This window comes from Phocoena sinus, chromosome 15, assembly GCF_008692025.1.
Source record: "Phocoena sinus isolate mPhoSin1 chromosome 15, mPhoSin1.pri, whole genome shotgun sequence".
NCBI classification, from domain to species: domain Eukaryota; kingdom Metazoa; phylum Chordata; class Mammalia; order Artiodactyla; family Phocoenidae; genus Phocoena; species Phocoena sinus.
The window spans coordinates 10442196-10460078 of record NC_045777.1 but is presented as its reverse complement, the minus strand read 5'-3'; the positions used below and the strand labels follow the sequence as shown (position 1 = coordinate 10460078).

Below are 17883 nucleotides of genomic sequence, written 5' to 3'. Positions count from 1 at the left end.
TCCTGAACGGTCGTGACCCATTGTCACCTGTTTGAAGTATGGATTTGAATAATACACCTGGGACCATTCCACCTGGCTGCTGGATGAACCTAGCCCACTGCCCAGCATCCACGCCTTAACGAGACATCCTTTTTTAAAAGATCTACTTTACTGAAATATAATTTAACATACAATAAAATGCATATTTGTAATGTGCAGTTAAATGAATTTTGACAAATGTAACAACCACCCCTAGATCAAGATAAAGGACATTTCCATCACCTCAAAAGTCCCTCATGCAAAAGTCCCCCTTTGCAGTCAACCTCCTGCCCCTTCCCCACCTTAGACAACCACTGGTCTGATTTCTGTCATTATAGGTTACTGTTGCCCATTCTAAAACTTCGTGTAAACAGAAACGTAATGGTATGCACCTGGCTCAACCCATTTTTGAGATTTATCTGTGTTGTTGCTTGAATCATCATTTCCTTCCTTTTCGGCACTAGGTAGTATTTCATGGGTACAGAGAGTGACATTACCACGTGTCGGCAAGGATGTGGAGGAAAGCTTCTTGGCGGTTTCTTATGGAGTTAGACATACGCTTACTCTGTGCCCCAGCAGTTCAACTCCTTGGTGTTTACCCCAGAGAAATGAAAATATACATCCTCACAAAGACCTGTATCCAAATGTTTATAATAGCTTTACCCATAAGAGCCCTCAAATGGAAACAACCTCTAATTGTCAGGGTCCAGTCAGGAGACAGAAGCCACACCAGTGTGAAACAAAATTCCTGTTGTATGGCAAGACAAGAAAAATTTAAACATAAAAAATTTCCCTTGCCCTTTGTTCTTCTCTCTACCCTCTACGGTGCATTGTGTATCTGCATTCTGCATGGACCGTACCTCCCCCATCAGCAGAAATACCTGCTCAGCCATAAAGAGCAGTGTTCTAGCATCAACAAGACACCTCCTGAAAAGATAACATTCCGTCTTGATCTTGTAAGGGGCCACGAAGACGCTTAGACCTCGATGGTGTCCACTGTCAATAATATGTCATTTAATGTACAGCCCTCTGTCTCAAAAACTTTATATAACTGTGCCTTGATTTCTAATGGGCAGAACAGTTCTTGGAGCGTTCTGAGATGCTCTTTCCGGGTTATACTCCTCAAATTGGACTCGGATAAAATTTTTCATTTCTTTCTTAAAGCGACTGATTCATTTTTCATCAACACCAGTAATCTGAGCATTAACTAGGAAAAGGCAGTTCACTACTGAAGGGGTAAAAGAGGGTTTTAAAGGATATAGAAATGGCAAGTCCAGAAAGCAGCAAGTAGGGGCTGAGGGAGCGTGAAAAGGGAAAGCAGCAGACGTTCCCCTACCCACAGGCAGAGAGTCACACCTCTCAGGGGGAGAGGGTGCAGCTGCCGCAGGGGACGTGCAGCCGCCAGGGGGTGCAGGTGAGACCGTCCTGCCGGATGGTCTGGAAACTTGCTGCAGGGCGTGTGGGCCAGAGAGCTGCTGGGTGAGTGCAACTGACCTGCACGTGCATCTGCTGGCATCCAGACCACAAAACCGTCACAAGACCTGGAACCAGGATGAGAAGTCCTTCTCTCTCACTGTGGATCGCAGTGCCCCTCCAGTTCCCTCTACCGATGAAGCCTAGCATCAAGCCAGCCTGCAAAGGAGAAATGTTGACAGAGTCCAGCTCCAGTGGCACAGAGTCGGGCAGAGAGGAGGAGGTTTGGTGCTGAGAAGCAATAAAGTGATAGCCCATAGCCCCAAATTCCATCAACTGGGGAATGGATAAAAACCCTGCTGTGGGGCTTCCCTGGTGGCGCAGTGGTTGAGAGTCTGCCTGCTAACGCAGGGGACACGGGTTCGAGCCCTGGTCTTGGAGGATCCCACATGCCGCGGAGCAACTAGGCCCGTGAGCTACAACTACTGAGCCTGCGCGTCTGGAGCCTGTGCTCCGCAACAAGAGAGGCCGTGATAGTGAGAGGCCCGTGCACCGCGATGAAGAGTGGCCCCCGCTTGCCACAACTAGAGAAAGCCCTCGCACAGAAACGAAGACCCAACACAGCAAAAAATAAATTAATTAATAAACTCCTACCCCCCAACATCTTCTTAAAAAAAACAAAAAATAAAAAAACCCTGCTGTGTCCATACAGCGTGATTCACTTTTGTACCTTTGTGCTCGTCTGAGCCACTACCCTTGTGTAGTAATAAGAATTGCTTTGAACCTTCAGAGAGGAAGTAAGCAGCTCTTCTGGGATGATGGGTCTCAGATGGTGGAGGCGGAAGGTCAGCTGTGGTGCTGACGTAGCACCAAAGGCATAGTGTTTAACCCCGGGGACTCCGGAGTCACACAGTGCTGGCTTCCGATCCTGCCTTTGTATCTGCCAGCTGTGTGGCCTTGGGAAACTCACTCAACCTCTCTGAGACAATGTTTCCACCTCTTAAGGTGGGAATAATAATAGTACTTGCTCACTTTGTGGTGTTGTAGGGATTGAATGATAAAAAGCAGGCTTCAAAACACCACAGCCGGTAGCCCAACCCTGTCCACCTGCCCGTTGCTCTTTCTAAGGTCCACGACCTAAGAATGTTTCATTCACCCTCATTTTTAAACGGTTACATTTTAAACCGTTACGTAAGTACCTACATAGTAGCCTCAATTTTGCCTCTGGCCTGCAAAGCTTAAATGATTTACTATCTAGCCCTTGAAGAAAAAACTTATCAACCCTTGATACAAAGCATGTGGCTAGAGAAAGTGCTCAGTGGATTTTAAGTGGTGCTGATTCAGCTCTCAAGGAGCTTAGGTCTCCTCAAAGGCCTTCCTGTGTAGCCCTCAGGAAAGTCAAGCATGCTTTACAAACAGCCATGGATAAGGAATACTTAGATGGCACTCACCGTGTCCCAAGCATTGTTGTAAGTCCTGTGCATACAGCAACTCAATCCTTATAACGCCCCCATGAGATAGGTACTATTATTATCCCCATTTTAAAGCTGAAGAAACAAAGGCACAGAGAAGAGTGGGTGTCTCCCTAAGGTCACACAGCTGTGAGCGATGGATCTAGCTAGCATTCAGATCTTGTAACTACTTTGTCCTGCTGCACTTGACAGAGCTGGGGCTGCCCCTAGAGGGCGCTCAGTAGATATCCGTTGACTGTACACATGCGTGTGGTCTGAGGGCAGAAAGTAAACCAGTGAATTGCCAAGCTTGTAAGAGAGGGACTTAGGCGCCCATTGGAGCCCGGATGCCTGGTAGTAACAGCTAGGGGCACAGATTCCACACAGCCGCACAGGCCCCTGCTCTGACAGTCTAGCCTCTTCTGACCCCCATGAAACAGAACATTTATTGCATTCAAGATGTGCCCTCCTTGCACATGCGATCATACTGTCTTCCCTCTGAGTCCATCAAGTAGCTCCAATTGTTACATCCACTTTCAGATTGAGGAAACACAGGCACAGAGAAGTTAAGTGATTGGCCAGACATCACACAGCTGACTCATGGTGGTACCGGTTCTCACACCCAGGTCTGTGTGACTGCAGGGCCAGGCCTTTTAGCCACGGTGCAGGGAAGGGAGACGGTCATTGGCTACTCAGGGCTATTTATGAATGTGATGGCTAGCTTGAGTTTTCACAGGAACCCCAGTGAGCAAATCCTGAATTTACACAACTGTGTGATGGGGGCCATGATTCACATTTCCTCTGTGAGCCTTCCCTTTTAAAAGCATGCCCTTTGACGCGTCTCAGCTCTGCAAAAGTTCACTGTTTGTCTACTTTTCCAGAAGCCATCGGCTGGGGGAGTCAGGGTTCACCTGTAAGCTAAGACGGCACGTGGGCAGCCAGCCACTCATGCATTTCGATGGCATCTGAGGGAGAGATGCTGCTACTCACAGCATAATTCAATGGAAGGCTCCTCCCCGGGAAGGGAGTGTCAGTGCCAGGAATGACATCAAAGGTAAGACAAACGGATGATGTCTCAGGGGAGTGGGGCGGGGGGAGATGGGGATGGTGTGTGTGCTGGAGGGAAGGAAAGAGGTTGGGAAGGAGAGAGAAGAACGCTCAGCCTGCTGTATCCGGAGCAGCATTTGTTTGGTGGCTTGTTTGGGGTTAATTTTGCTGCCAATTATCTCGGTCGAGCATTTTATAATTGCAAAGAACAGAAACCTACTCAAAGGAAATCTCGCAAAAGGAAGATACATTCGTTCACTCGTTGAGTATGATTTGTGGACCTCCTCTGTGCCACACACCGTGCCCTCCAGGTTCTCATGGGGAGGCGGGTCAGTAAGCAGGTGCCACATAAACAAACAAGGCAATTGCAGACAGTGCTTTGTGCTCTGAAGAGATTGAACAAGGCGTGTGGCGAAGCAGGAGGGCAGGGAACTTGCCTCTGGGGAGGGAACCTCTGAGCTGAGGCCTGACTGACAAGAGCCAGCCATTGGCAATTTGGGTGAAGAATTTTCCAGACGGAGGGATTAGCAAGTGCAAATGTCCTGAGGGAGGAATGGACTTTACGCCGCAGAGCAACAGAAAACAAGGCTGGTGTGGCAGGACGGAAGGAAGGAAGGAAGGAAAGGGTCAGGAGACCAGGTCGGGGAAGGGCCCAGTGGCCTCCGTTTGGATTTTATCCTGGGAGCAGCGGGCAGCCATGGGAGGGTGAGAAGGGCCGATGGGTGTGAGAGCCTCTCTAGGAGGCATGGGAAGTCCGGAGGTGGGCCCAGGCCGTCTCTCTGCTTGGTCACCTCACAGTCTCAAAGTGGCCACCACGGCTGCCAGCATCCGAGGCCCAGAGGATGCCGGTAAAGCAAACAGGAAGCAGAGCCTTTTCCAGAAGGCCCAGCGAGCTCCCGCATTTATGCCCGTGACCAGAACCGAGTCAGGCGGGCATCCCAGCTGTGAGACAGGCTGGGAGACAGAGTGTCCAGTGAGGAAAATGGCCCCAGCCCGCCGTGGTTTATCACACAGGCTGGGCCCGTGGAGCCACTGTGACAAATTAGGATGCTAAGGGAGAGAAGGAAGGGAGGACCAGCCCTTGACCCTAGCAGAGAAGAAATCTCTGGCCAGGGTACTCAGTTGTAAATTAGAGGCCTGTCCAAAGTGGGGGGAAACAGCCAGGAGGGGGGCACCCCCCAACTTCCACCGCCCACCGTCCCGGGCTGCAGTTGGGCAGGAAGTTTCCGGGTCCGGGAGTCAGGGGTCTGGCCGTGTTAGGAAAGGCAAGTGCTCCCTCTAGTGGCTCTGCGGAGGTGAGCCCAGCATCCTCCCCAGGGGGCCAGAGCTGGAGGCCGGAGTTGGGATCCCTCGGCTCACAGATCCTGGAAGGGGAAGGGCACCAGTGATGCTGGTGAGAGCTAACACTTATGGGGCACTTAGGGTATACCCTCCATGCACCTTACAAACATTAACTCGATCCTTTTGACAGCTCTACGAGGTTGGTCCCATTCGTGTTTCTGTTTGAAGGATGCTGTCATTTGCCCAATATCATAGGGACAGGAATTGGACCCACATCCGTCTCACATAGAGGCTGTACTTCCAGCCAGTGGCTTTGGGGCCAACAGACTACAGCCCAACTATTAACCACTGGGGGACCATCCCATGGATCCTGAATTACATATCCTTATTATTTTTAACTTGCTTGTTCAAAAAACCTTGTCTGAGTCTTCTGGGGGACTTAAAGTCGTCCATGGATGGAGTTTGGGAATCCCTGGGATTGGATATGAAATGCCATGTGCATCTCTGCACATTTCCCTGCAGAGAGGCCCAGAGCAGCCATGAGACAGGCAAAGGGGCTGGGACCCAAAGAAGTCACAGAGCCTCTGTTTCGTGTTGTTTTGATGTCTTGTTTACTCTTTCAAGACTTTCGGAGGTGGGTGGGATGGAACTGATTAGGTATGCTTGTCACAAAGACTTGTCTGTGCCCTAACTGACTTGTGATGGGCTTGGGTCTTGCGTAAACTGGCTTTCGTTTAACTCTGGAAACATCTTGATTTTGACGCCTAACCGGGGCCTCTCAGAGGTTGAGGACAGCAAGAGCCATTTAAAATTTTTAAAAGATTTAAAGCTACAAGGGATGTGAAGATTGTGGTAGATTTTAAGTTTTTATGTTTAATAAAGTAAATGCTTTTCAAATAAAGTTCAATGATGACTCATCTAAGTTACAGATAATGGCAGAAGTCTAAGGTGGGGAATTCTATGACTAAATGGCCCAGGCCAAGTTGCCTTCCAGCCCTTCTCCCCACTCTGTAAAAGGCACCAAGTAGCTGAATTATATCAACCCAGGTGCTGGATTCGAGCAGAAATAACACAGCATCTGTTATCTTAACAGTTCTCGGAGAAGCAAGGCCACTTCCGCTGCAGACAAGCGAGGTCCTCTGGGTGGGGGCATTCTGGGGCCAGGCAGAGGGGAGAGTGTGAGGATGAGGAAACCTCTCACCTCCCCAAGTTGAATTCTTGACCACCTGGCCTCAGAGCTTGGATTGAGGTTATTCTCGAGCCCCCAGCCCTCATTCAAAGGATGCACCGAAGCTCATTCCAAAATCAGAAGAAATGACTTTGAATTTCCACCTGTTTGGGCAATAATGGGAGGAGTTTGGGCTTTGGATTTGGTTTCGATTTCTGCCACTTCGGGACTGTGTGACTTTGGGTTAAGCTCTTTGAACTTCTGATTCTTCCCCTTTGTGGTCGGGTTGAGAATGGCCCCCTCCCCAGGCAGCTGGAGGAGAAAGTGAGGTTTGTTCAGCCGATGTTGAGAGTGGGTCCCTGAGCGCTGGGGATCTGCCTGGCGCTTGGGACTCGGGGACACGAGCGTGCCAGCCCTGACCTCGGGGTCATGGTGTTAGCATAGGAGACGCGTGGGGCATTGGGGTTTCTAGAAGATCAGCGCAGAGGTTGGGAACATAGGGCAGCGCTGCGGATCCCACCACCTGTGGCTCAGAGAAAGAGTCCTGGGAAAAGGCTACCAGTTCATTGAGAAGTTGGTCCTATAGGCATAGAGATGACCAGTAACGTCTGCCCACTCTCAAGAAGCTCGCAATCAAGTAGAAGAGGCTGGGGCTTCCCTGGTGGTGCAGTAGTTAAGAATCTGCCTGCCAATGCAAGGGACACGGGTTCAAGTCCTGGTCCAGGAAGATCCCACATGCTGCAGGCAACTAAGCCCGTGTGCCACAACTACTGAGTCTGCACTCTAGAGCCCGCAAGCCACAACTACTGAAGCCTGTGCACCTAGAGCCCGTGCTCCACAAGAGAAGCCACCACAATGAGAAGCCCGTACACTGCAACGAACAGTAGCCCCTGCTCGCCGCAACTAGAGAAAAGCCCGCACTCAGCAGCGAAGACCCAACGCAAGCAAAAATAAATAAATTAATTGATTTTTTTTAAAAAGAAGAGGCTACCGTGCAGTGTGTAAGAGGCACAGAAAGAGGATGAGGTTACCCAGTGCAGGGCTGACTCCTGCAGGCTCCTATAGCTGCTGGGTTTGGCCAATGGGAGGCCCTGCAGGAGGGAGAGAAAAGCAGGGGTATTTCTTCTCTTCCTTTATGCCTCAAGAAGCAACTCTGCAGCCCTCTGGGCCCCAAATTGCCAACCTTTTCAATTTTTCACAAAAAGCTTTGAATCTAGATTTTGTGTGAAATCTTCCCATTTGTGAATATTAGCACTAATTGTTCAACTATTATGCAGACTTTTCTGGCTCCACAGGCTGAGAGTTTGTGACTTTTGGACAGAAGGCCCATGACACTCTCTTCACTTTAAAATTTCTACGACTCTTATACAACTGCTATGGAGAATAAAATTGTATACACACATATCCTATGAAAAGCCAGCTCCACCCCTACATACCGTGGAAAAACTCACTCCATGTACAGGAGCCACGCTCAAGGATGTTCATCTCAGCATTGTGTGTACACACGTGTAATAGAGAAACGTAGGAAGCTATCCAAGTGTCCATCAACAGGAGGACAGAGAAGTGCCTTGTGCCATATTTACAGTGAAAACCAAGTACAGCTACGTTTATTAACATGGACAAATCTCAAGACATCATTTTAGAATGACAAAAGCATAGTATTTTGTTTTTGTATAAAAAGTTTATTCATATGAAGTTTGAAGCATGAAAAGCAATAACGTGTATCATTTATGTACAGGAGCATATGTTCTGTAAATGTAAAGGCAACTATGGGATTGTTTGTTACGATTCAGGAGGTGCTGACGGCATCTAGTGGCTGGAGGCCAGGGATGCAGCTAAACATCCTGCCGTGCACAGGCCAGCCTCCCAGCCAAGGATGATCTGGTCCAAATGCCTGTAGTGCTGAGGTTGAAGCCTTCAAGGGGGCGGGGAAAGGGGAGGGTATAGAAGCCACTTGGAATATCTGACATCTCATATAAGACTTGCAAATGGGCTGTCATGGCTTGGAAGCATCTTCTAAAGGCCAGCTTTCCTGTAGTTCTGTCAGCAGAGACCTGAGCTCAACTCCACAGGGCTGCCATCGCTCAGCCCGACTCGCTGCCACGGGGTCAGAGCTGGTCGTGGGGGCCAATCTGGAGCCCCTACAAGGACGTATTGGGACAAATTCCTGCACTGGCTTTCTTACCCACCTGAGGCCTGATTTCACACTTTAGTAAGAAATAGCATGTTAGAGCCTCACAGCAGTCACTGGCCAGAGCGAAAGTTATCCCCACCATGTGACAGATGAGGAAACCGAGGCTCAGAGAGGTGAGGCCATTGCTGCAGGACACACCACTAGTAAGAAACTTGAACTCAGGCCTGAGACTCTGGAGTTCAGAGCTGTCCCTGCAGACACCACCTCTCAGGCCCAAAGTCTCCAGGGTCTGGACGTTGGGACAGTGCACTCTAAGCCATGGGTTAGAGGAAGTGGGAACAGATTAAAGCTTTTCTTTGCATGAGCCGATGTGTAATCGTCACAATCCCTATACTTTACTGAATCCATCTACACACAGAGCATTATTCAGTCCTCCCCGAAACACACGTGAAAAGCTAAACGTTGTTATCTCCATTTTCCAGAAGGAAATAAGATGGAACCTGCCCAGCATGACCCGAATAGAAAGGGGCTGAGGCAGAATTCGAACTCAGGGCTCTGGTTCCATACCCGGGCGCTGCCCTGCTGCACAGTGCTGCCTTCACTTCTAAGCTGCTTTAGTCCCTCTTGTCCCTTTTGGACCAGTTAGGACCTCGATATCCTTGCCGATTTATTTCATATCTTAGGAAATGGAAGTGCCCACGAAATAAACTTGAAGATTTCAGACTTTTAGCTAACCTGTGCCTTAGCTTTTGTGGCTCTGCTGAAAGCATTTCGGAAAGGTTTCAGAGGAACTGTGTGTGTGTGTGAAGAGAGTTGAAATACTGTTTGCTCAGAGGGGTGTGGAAATTTTTCTGGTGTTTCGTTGGTTACATGCTCTTCTAGGGTGCTAGCGATGGCTCCACCAAACCCTGTTAGTCGTATTTTATAAATTTATAAATCTTTCGCCTTAAACCCCCTCCACTCAAAAATCCATAGAATTGGAAATCAATCTTTGTTTATGGCAAGTCCGTTCACAGCTAATTCCTTCCCACAACCATCAAGTCCATCTTTGCTTGATGCCAGAAATAGAAGCGACCGGGGTTTGGTGGGCAGACGGAGGGGAACCTCTCACAGACATGCTGGGTCTGGCGTCCTCGGGGGTTGCCCTTACGTCACGTCTCGGACACAAGCCGCGGTGATGTCACCTGATGCCACGGTGCAGAACTCCCCTCCGCGGTGTCTGTGGTCAGCCCAGGGCCCAAAAGTGTCTCCCTTCCTGGGTTTCGGTGTCCCGATGAAGTCAGATTTCCTGGGCCGTGGATCCAGTTACCGATAATTGCCTTGTGAACTGGCAGATGCAAAAGTAAACATTTCTAGAGCCCGAAGTACACGGAGCTCTGGGGGTGGCCTGCCAAGAGGAGCCGGGAGAGAGCTGCCACGGAAGCGATCTGGGCGATGTCCGTGTGGCGTTGATGGGGCCTTATGCTCTGGGTCTAGAATATTCACGCCATGGGGAAGCCTGGCCCGGGTGAAGGGTGGGCGGTGGTGAGCTTTCCCTGACTTGTAGCGTGTGGGGAAGGGAAGGATGAGGCCTCTGTGCTGGGGGCAGGCCTGCGTCCCTGGAGGAGTGTGGGCTTTCCACAGTTACACAGAAAGCAGATATGGCAGTGGGAGGGGCCCCTGCCAGGAGTGGCAGTGAGTCACTTTTTCCACCACCTCCTGTCATCTCTCCAAGTCTGCCGTCTCACTCTGTGGCTGCTCTATAGGGTGACAGCAGAGCCTGCCCTCGGGCCAGAGGGGGGTCCCGAGCCAGGTTAAAGGGACCCGTGTCCTTCCCACTGACCAGGTGTGAGGAGAGTAGCAAGACCCCCAGACAAAGAGCTATCATTACATAAGAACAAAGAATAAAATCCTAATTCCCACATGGCCCTACATAATGTGGGCCCTGCCGAGCACCCTCCTGCTTGCCTTCTACACACCTCAATCCTGATATCTGCCCCCTGCTGTTTCTCAGATTCCTCAGGCTCGTTCCCAGCACCATACCTCAAGGTGTTTGCACAGGCTGTGCCCTCTGCCTGAAATGCTGGTCTCAGGTCTCTGCCCAGTTGTCACCACCTCAAGGAAGCCCTCTGTGATCACTCTATCTAAAATACCATCCCCATAATTTTATTCCATCCCTCTTACCCTGTTCTCCCCCGCCAGAGCCTTTGTAGTTACCTGGCATGATGCCATGTATTGGATGACTTACTGATGGTCTGTCTCCCCCACTAAAACGTCAGCTCTATGAAGGTGGGGATTTTTGTCTGTCTTGTTCACTAGCGTGTCCTCGTGCCTGAAACAAAGCCTGGCATAGTAGATGCTCCATAAAGAGAGGACAAATGTGTGAATGAGTGTTGAACAGGTAATACACAATCGGAGAAGAAATTGTGGCGCCGTGAGCTGGAATCCAGGGCACCAGGGGCAGATACAGCTGTGCTTGCCTTGGGTTGGGGAAACTGGCAGGGGACGGGGGGTGGGGTACCGTGAAGAAACTGGAATCATGGTCTTGCCCCTCAGGGGAGGTGATATTTTACGAAATGTACCTGTGGCAGGAGAGACGTGTGAAGAGGAAAGGCTTTGGAATCTGACTGCTTACGTTTAAATCCCAGCCTTACTCCTTCCCCACTCGCTGTGTGAGCCTGAGCAAGTCAGACAGCCTCTCTGAGTCTGTTTCTGTATCTGAAAACTAGACCTAATAGTACCACCTTACAAGCGATTTGGGGTGGATCTAATGAAACAATACAGCTAATGCATATAGCCCCATGCCTGGCTCATGGTATGCCTGCAGTAAGTGTTAGCTTTAGAAAGCTTTGGTTGTGGGCTTCCCTGGTGGCGCAAGTGGTTGAGAGTCCGCCTGCCGACGCAGGGGACACGGGTTCGTGCCCCGGTCCGGGAGGATCCCACATGCCGCAGAGCGGCTGGGCCCGTGAACCATGGCCGCTGAGCCTGCGCGTCTGGAGCCTGTGCTCTGCAGCGGGAGAGGCCACGACAGTGAGAGGCCCACGTACCGCAAACAGAACAAAACAAAACAAAAAAAGCTTTGGTTGCATGAGGGACTGTCTTAGCCCTTTCGGGCTGCTATAACAAAACACCATAGACGGGGTGGCTTACAGACAACAGAACTTCACTTCTCACGGTTCTGGAGGCTGGGAAATCCAAGACCAAGGCACTGGCAGATTTGGTGTCTAGTGAGGGCCTGCTTCCGGGTTCATAGATGGCCGTCTTCTCACTGTGATGAAAGGGGGAAGGGAGCTCTCTGGGGCCTCTTTTATAAGGGCATGAATCCCATCATGAGGGCTCTACCCTCCTGACCTAATCACTTCCCAAAGGCCCCACCTCTTAATACCATCGCATTAGGGGTTAGGATTTCAACATACGAATTTTGGGGGGACACGAACATTTGATCTATAACCCCACTCAGCATCTGGACCGAGGAGGAAGATTGAGCCATTTGTTACTCTGCTTAGACATTCACAGTCCGGCAATGCCAAATATTTAACTGTTTAGGTCATGCTTTTTATTTTTCTGGGAAATATTTTTACTTGCATGACACTCTTTACTGAAAAATGTAGAACTCTTAAAAGGTAGATACAGTTGTAAAGCCTAACAGCTTTTCACGTGTTTGGTGCCTGTATGGTCTGGAGATGGGTGTGTTAATCAATGCTGTATAACAGATGACCACAAACTTAGTGGCTTTGAACAACACCCAGTTAAAACGATCGCAGTTTCAGTGGGTCAGGAATCCAGGCACAGCTCGGCTGGGTCCACTGCTTCAGCATCTCAAAAGGATGCAGTCAGTGTCAGCCAGGGCTGGGGTCTCCTCTGAAGGCTCGACTGGGGACAGGTCTACATCCAAGCTCCCTCACGTGTTTGTTGGCAGGATTCAGAGCCTCAGCCCCTCACTGGCTTCTGGGGGGAGCCCTGTCGGCTCCTTATCACATTGCCCTCTCCGTAGTGAAGCTCTCCACGTGAGCTGGCTGTTGGCCACGTAAGCCTCCCTGGCTCTGCTTCATCACAGCCAGCAAGGGAGAGTCTGCCAGCACGGTTGAAGTCAGATTTAATCACAGTTGGGACATTTCCCCCAACACTGAGGTATATTCTGTTGCTTAGACACAGTTACTCAAGGGGAGGGGATCCCTCCAGGACATGAAGGCCAGAAAGTGGAGATCACTGGGATCATCTCAGAAGCTGCCGAAAACAGGGAAGAGCCTGGCAGGTGTGAGCAAAGGCTTAGCTGAGTGGGTTCGTGGTTATCACCTCCTGTGATTTGTAACAAGGTCCCTGAACCTGCCCACACCTCTCCTCAGGTCATCTCACAGTAAGCCATCTTTGTTCAGGAAAGAATTGGTCTTTCTTAGTTCACGTCAACAGGGGACCAGTAGACACCCATTGCTTGAGGGTGGCTATAAAGGAATTTCTGTGACCTGACAAAGGCAGGCTTCTCACCATAAAGACCTAGTTCTTGGTGGTGGGGGTGAGGGGGCACTGGATTGCTTTGCACGTGGAGCCAGGGTCTCTAGGGAATGAAGGGACTCAGATACCCAACCATTGCTCTTCAAGATTTGAAGTCAGGAAAGCCCATCCGAGTGGACTCTGAAGCTCCCACCTAACACCCACTGACTAAGAAGGACAAGAAACCTACATGGGAAGTCATCAGCAGGACAGGAGCACCTGGCCAAAGTTTGAGAGCCCAAGTGAGCTTTGGGGAGGGCTGCTTCCAACAGGGCAGGTAGGTAAGCTGGGATCCCTTCAGGCCCCAGCAATCCTAGTACAATTGGTCTGGGATCGATGGCTGATCACTAGGAGAGCCAGGATGGATGTATATATCCTATGTTCAACAGTGATCTCTAGTGGCAAGGAGAATCAATGCATGTGGTGGATGGTTCAGACTCACCGGTTCAGCTGTTTGGAGGCAGGGCTGGGCCCCCTTGGAACCAAGTAAATCCCGGAGTTCTTGGACATTGGGAGTGGTGAGGAAGTAAGAAGCCCAGAGGAGGTGTTAGATTTCCTGCCAATGAAGCTGAATTTATTTACTGAAAGCATGAAAGCAATCAGGAAGTATTTGGGTACCTTACTGGTCGCAAAGATTATAGAATAAACCAGAGGTTAGCAAACTTTTATTAAAAGATCATATAATAAACATTTTAGCTCTGTTCCACCCAATGAACACTGCTCTGGTAACATGGAAGCAGCCATAGACAATAAGTGAAAGAATGAGCATGGTTGTCTTTCAATAAAACTTTAGTTATAAAAACAGCCAGCCAGCCGTGGGCCATAGTTCGCTGACCCCTGGGATAAACAGTTGAGGTCAGTCTTTCCACCTTTTAAAATAGAATAAATAAATTTTAATTAATTAATTAAATTTCATGACTAAACGAAAACGTTCATAAAATGTTCTTTCCTCTTTTGGTTAACTGAAATCTCATTCCTCCATGGATTTGCTAATTGTCCTTTTCTCCTTTAAATAGAATAGAGGCTCACCGGCACATTTTCGAATTGCTATTTCTTTCTTTGTATAAATGGGGAGTTATTTATTAATGATTATTTTCTCCTTGAGGCTGATGGAAGCTGAATCACGGATGAGGTGAAAAATCAGCTTTCATCTTCTGTGATTTATGCTCAGTTCGGTCCTTTTCATGCATGTATGTATGCACACACGTACAAGCTTAGGAATGTACTATTAGCGGTTGTAAAAGTGAAGTTGCTCATCTTCTGCTCTGAGAGTCTGGAAAAGTTTATGAGCATCAAATAGTACCCGCTGGCATTGTCCGACAAGACACATGACTTCCCAGCGAGTGGCCACTTCCCTTCAGTCTAGCTGCGCGCTTACAGTACAGGCTCAAGTTGGCATCAGGATTTTCCACTAGATGGTCCGGTCTGCGTGCTCTGGCAGCCAGCTCGGAGGTGTTCCTGCCCTCAAAGCCACAGACAAGTCCAGGGCCCCGGGGAAAAACCACCTAGTGAATTGGGAGAGGAGTCTGGGTCACAGGCAAAGGGATCCCCTCGCAGTCCAGCCCCTCTGCACCTCTCCAGACAGACCTGCCAGTTGTCTTGAGTGTCTTTCTTAAAAATTTCAAGCAGAGCTTTTAACCGTGATGTGTAGCACATGTAGGTGTTCCTTACATGCTCATAGATTTTGGATATAGGTATTTGAAAACAGTGGAGCTGTGAAAATAGGGTTAGATTTTTCTATTTTAAAGTATATGAAATGAGAATTAGCCTCCGATTATGGGATAAGGGTTTGGTCAGAGAAAGAAAATCAACGGGAGGGATTTATCCTGGGAGTTTGACCTTATATAAATATGAGAGCTGGTTCGACAGCATACGTGAGCCTGTTTCTTTTTCTTTTTCTTGCGGTACGCCGGCCTCTCACTGTTGTGGCCTCTCCCGTTGCGGAGCACAGGCTCCGGACGCGCAGGCTCAGCGGCCATGGCTCACGGGCCCAGCCGCTCCGCGGCATGTGGGATCTTCCCGGACCGGGGCACGAACCCGCGTCCCCTGCATCGGCAGGCGGACTCTCAACCACTGCGCCACCAGGGAAGCCCGAGCCTGTTTCTTTGAACATGAGGCTGGGTGTCAGCAGGTGGCCGCCACAAAAGCAAGATGGATGAGAGCTGAGAGCAGCTGAGGATGAGGAGGGAGCCGCAGGGACAGACCAGTCGCCCCACCCAAGTGACCCGCCGCAGGAGACGGTCTTCATCACGGAACCAAACAGGCACCTGCCCAGGATTTGGAGAAGCTGAAAGAAGATGCCCAGGCGCTGGAGGCTGCGGGCTTGCTGCTGCCCCAGGCCACCCAGGTCAGCCCACAGAGGAGCAGCCACAACAGCGCCCACGGCGCCCACCCTCCAGGCGTAAAAACTGTAGATCTGCTTCTCCACTTTTACCTTCCAGATCTTGCCTCAAATGTCTCCTGTGGCCCATGCTAACCAGAAACTATGCAGAGCAAGGAATTCTGGGAATTCCAACTTCGCTGAGTTGACACAATCCGAATCCACCACAGTTATTACATCAAAAAGTAAATGGCGGTGAGTGAATTGATTGGGGCTTTTATTAGAAATGTCACTCCCAACTGTCAGTTTTAAATGTAGACATTTAAAACATTTACGAAGAAGTTCTTGTGTCATAGGAAAGGCGTGGAGGTCAGAAAACCTAGATTCTGTTTTTTAGAATTACTAGCTGTATGACTTAGAACAAGTTACTTAATCTCTCTGAAACTGCATTGCCTCACTTGTAAAATGGGGATTAAAAATATCTACTGCATACAGATGATGTACACAAAATTTAGCACAATCTACTGTAGTAGGTGCTGAATTTATCAAGGCACATAACAGTGTGTGGTGCTGTTTTCAGAAGGTACCAACCCATCTGAGTCTCTCACTAAACTGTGGATCCATGAAGTCCAGGGTGATGATTAAGTGATGAGCATGAATGAGTAAATGAACTATATCCCTGGGTACTAGGCAGAGTAGATGTGGTTACTCCCATTTAGAAATAACAAACTAAACTTCGGTAGTTTATCAATTAAATGTCTGAGCCAGGACTTGATGCCTGACCTTCTAACGTCTAACCCAGCGCCCTTTACAACACAGCCTCATGTCTCTCCTGCCTATTGGAACACTGTGGGAGTACTATGAGAGAGTAGCTTTGTGTTCAGAAGCGGTTGCTTTTTCTTTTATTTCCCCATGATTCCGAAGTTGTAGCGAATGGTTGGAGTCCTTCACAGGCTGCCCAGGGAAAGGACTTGTTGGAGAGCCAAGCTCCATCTCTCCTCAGAGGAGTCTGTATGTTCTGCTTTGGCTGAGTTCCACCTGGTCCCATTCATTCAGTCAATCATCCAACAAAATGGATTAAGAATGTATTATGTGCCAAGCATTGTTCTAGAAACTGAAGACACAGCAGTGAACAAAACAGATATGGTCCTGCTCTCGTGATATTTACATGCTTCCAAGCTGTGGTAGCCAGCCTCCAGGATGGCCCCAGTGCTTCTTGCCTTCCGGTGTTCACACCCTTACGTGGTCCCCTTCCATCCTGCATAGGGATGACTGATGTCACACACACACACACAAATATAAAGGGGTGATGGAGGTGACTTCTGAGGTAAGCTCGTAAAGACATGGTGCCTTCCATCATGCTCTCTCCTGAATCCCTCCCTCTGAGGGAACCCAGCTGCCATGCTGTGAGGATGCTGAAGCAGCCCGGTGTGGCAGGGTCCACAGGGTGATGAACTGAGGCCTCCCACCCACAGCCATGTGAGGGAGCCATCTTGGAAACAGACCCTCCGCCCCAGTCAAGCCTCTGAATTAAACCACAGCCCCAGCGACATCTTGACTGCAACCTTAGGAGAGACCCTGGGCCAGAACCACCCAGCTAAGCTGCTCCCACGTTCCTGACCCATGAAAACTCTTAAGATAATCAGTATTTGTTGTTTTAAGCCATTAAGTTTGGGAATAGTTTGTTATGCAGCAATAGATAACTAATACATAGAGAGAGACAGACGATGCCCCCAAATAATGGCAGATTAAGGTTAAGTGCTATGGAGAAAAATAAAGTAGGGAATGGGACTGGTGGGGTGGAGGGAATTGCACTTTTAGATAAGGTAGGCAGGGAAGGCCTCACTATGAAGGTGGTGGTTGATTAAGGACTGAAAGGAGTTGCAGGATTTAACTGTGTGGAAAAGTCTTCCAGGCAGAGGGATCAGCAGGTGCAAAGGCCCTGAGGCCGGAGCTTGAGTGTGTCAGAGGATCAGCAAAGAGGCTGATGTGGCTGGACCAGGTGAAGCGGGGAAGATGGTAAAGATGAGGTCAGAGAGATGATAAGGGGCCTGACTGTGAGGCATGGGAAGCTCTGTGCTGAGATGATAGTGGCTTGTGACCTTGGGTATGTCTCAGCGCCAGGCATGACCCTTCCCATGCATTGCTTCCTTCGATCCTCACCAAATGGGATGATCCCCATTTGCCAGATGAAGAAACTGAGGCCCACGGAGGTTATATTACTTACTTCAGACCACACAATCAAGTCGTGACAAAGCCAGGAATCAAACCCAGGTCCTCAAATCTGTGGTCTTAATAGCAGCTGGAATTTGGGTGGGGAGGGAAGATGAGGGAGCTGTGTCTGTTCCCCTGAGGAATCACTACACTTCGTGGTGCTCTTTGTCTGAATTGGGGTCTGTTGAATCCGTGTTGTGGGAAGTTAAGTGTTCGTGCTTCAGGCCCTGGATTGAGCACAGGCCATAAATGACCCATCAGGGTGGAATCCGGGTTGGGCCCAAGGTTCTGAGGATCAGCAAGGAAGCTTGGGGCAGCTCCAGCCCCAGGGGAAAGCAGGACCAGCCGAGGCCCACTTGGCAGTGGG

The 17883-nt window shown here is 49.5% G+C and overlaps 1 long non-coding RNA gene across 1 annotated transcript in view; it reads left to right on the top strand.

The window, feature by feature from the left end:
- Nucleotides 1-17883, top strand: part of LOC116739488 — a 182340-nt gene that overhangs the window by 134602 nt on the left and 29855 nt on the right. The window contains exon 4 of the long non-coding RNA XR_004345600.1: nt 3764-3936. This is a non-coding gene — a long non-coding RNA (uncharacterized LOC116739488). The remainder of the gene's footprint in view (nt 1-3763; nt 3937-17883) is intronic.